The sequence below is a fragment of the Oryx dammah genome, unplaced genomic scaffold (genome assembly GCF_014754425.2).
Source record: "Oryx dammah isolate SB20612 unplaced genomic scaffold, SCBI_Odam_1.1 HiC_scaffold_11077, whole genome shotgun sequence".
NCBI lineage: Eukaryota > Metazoa > Chordata > Mammalia > Artiodactyla > Bovidae > Oryx > Oryx dammah.
In genome coordinates this window covers 7,118,470-7,121,217 of record NW_024080471.1, presented here as the reverse complement: position 1 = coordinate 7,121,217, position 2,748 = coordinate 7,118,470, and positions in this window count along the sequence as shown.

The following is a 2,748-nucleotide window of genomic DNA, read 5'->3' as shown; positions in this document are numbered from 1 at the left end:
ACTTCACTTTCACTTTTCACTTTCATGCATTGGAGAAGGAAATGGCAACCCACTCCAGTGTTCTTGCCTGGAGAACCCCAGGGACAGCAGAGCCTGGTGGGCTGCCGTCTATGGGGTCACACAGAGTCGGACATGACTTAGCAGCAGCAGCAGCAGCAGCAGGAGAAGGCGATGGCACCCCACTCCAGTACTCTTGCCTGGAAAATCCCATGGACGGAGGAGCCTGATGGGCTGCTGTCCATGGGGTGGCTAAGAGTTGGACACGACTGAGCAACTTCACTTTCACTTTTCATTTTCATGCATTGGAGAAGGAAACGGCAACCCACTCCAATACTCTTGCCTGGAGAATCCCAGGGACGGGGGAGCCTGGTGGGCTGCCATCTATGTCGGACACGACTGAAGCGACTTAGCAGCAGCAGCAGAGCCAGTAAAACATTGGTAATTAAATTTTAAAAATCACTTAAGAGTAACTAGTGCCTTAAAACAACTAGCTCATAACTGATAGGAAATGTGTGGTCTAATGTTTATGAGGCAGACACTGATTATAAAATCAGAATTTTTCTGTCTAGCATGGATTACTTTTTTAAAATTTATTTTTAATTGGAGGACAATTGCTTTACAATGTTGTGTTGGTTTCTGCCATACATCAATCTGAATTAGCCATAGGTATTCACATGTCCCCTCCCTCTTGAAACTCTCTCCTACCTTCCCACCCCACCCCACCCCCTAAGTTGTCACAGAGCAGAAGGCTGAGCTCCCTATGCTGTAACAACAACTTCCCACTAGCTTTCTTTTTTACATATGGTTGATTACTTTTGTTATATACATTTCCTTTGGCTAGCTGTTAGAATTTCTTTATGGAATTTCTATTTTTTCTGCTCCCAAGTAAAGCAGAAGCTACAAAGATAGTTTATCACATCTTTTGGTAGTTCAGTAAACAAACATGCTCTAAAAAACTGAAATAGCTGTGCTAAAGTAAAAGATGTACTGATAATTCACGTTAAGTATATACAAGTTAGTCAAGATTTTGGTGGGCAAATAAACTCTTGGTAATGTGTTGTTGTCATCTGAGTGCTATAAAAATATAATATAGTCTATATTATAAATATCTGACTCACTCTGACCACTAAAGAATTAATCACATATCTGTATTTAAATACAAATATTCTACTGGCAAAGCTTAAGTTTAGTGTTTTGTAAGTGAGTCTCTCATTTATCCTCAATAGATTTGGGGGAACTTATTTTCTCTTAGTCTTCATGATTAGTGGAATATTTAGATCTTAAGTTTACTTTATCAGCTTTTACATTATAGGAGTGCGTTAGTCGCTTAGTTGTGTCCGACTTTGCGGTCCCATGGATCGTAGCCCACCAGGCTCCTCTGTCCATGGAATTTCCCAGGCAAGAATACTGGAGCGGGTTGGCATTTCCTTCTCCAGGGGATATTCCTGACCCAGGGATCAAACCCAAGTCTCCCACATTGCAGGCAGATTCTTTACCATCTGAGCCACCAGGGACGCCCCAAGGAAAGTGCTATTAATGCATAGTTGATCATCACAGAATCATTACAGATTCTGCATCCAGAGTACTCTGTATTAGAGACTTCTGCAACCAAGATGTTTAGAAGTTCATCTCTTCAAACAATTCCCCTCTTCACAAAAAAAAATATAGCCTGCTTTTAGGATGTTTATAAAATGTCAGAGGTCAGCATAGAAAAAGATAACAGCTTTTGGAGGACATGGAATCCTGTTTCCTTCTCTTTCAAGATGCTCTGATGTCAAATTTGTTTGCTTCTGGGAATCCTCTCTCTCTCAGTTTTTCCAACCCGTTCTCTGTTAGTGGAACTGAGTGTGGCCTCAGTAGTAGGTGTCAGGATAATTACTATAAAGCTGTCTCCTTCTCCATAGGTGGGCAGGGACATTCCCAGAGGTTTGTCACCCCTTGGAAAAGTTTTTCTCCCACTTTCCCCTCCTCCTGCCTTTTCTGGTCTCCAGAGTTGGGCTTCTTGAGTCCCAGACAACTAGTTCCAATCTATGTTCAAGTATCCTTGCCCACATCTGTAGAGTTTTGTCCCCAACCCTTCCAAATGAGGCTGACTTGGAAAAACAGTACCTGTCACCTGGTTGAAATCTGTGATGTTCTTCTGATTATGTCCACCATCTCTTCTGCTCATGAGGCCTCTGCCCTGAATCCTCAGGCCTGACTTCTGCCTATGGTATGTCCCAGTGTGCAAAAAGATTAGACTTCTACTGTGGTCTCTACTCGCCATTCGTTTCTGACAAATTCTAGTTCTCCAGACATTACATGAATCCAGATCTTACTCTAACCAGGCCCATCACAACTGGGGCTTGGCCCCGTGACCTGGCTGTGTGCCAGCTATGTGAAGCTTATGTGTTCCCTGTCCCCGTGATGACCGACTGCCTGCTGGGATCCTTCACGTCACTTGCATCCTCGGTCCCGTTTGGCTGCTTGCTATTTTCACTTGAACTCTGGGTATCAAATATTTTCTGTTTTAATTTTTTGGCTGTACCCCACCACATGTGGGACCTTAGTTCTCCAACCTGGGATTGAACCCATGCTCCCTTCATGGAAAGGTGAAGTCTTAACTGCAGGACCATTGGTGAAGTCCCTGGGTATCAACTGTTACCCATTTACTCCAAGAGGTAGCCTGGCCAAGTGGTTAAGAGCATGCATTCTGGCACTAAACTATCTGGGTTCTAGCTCTGCCTGTTCCTACTTGGGTGACAAGAC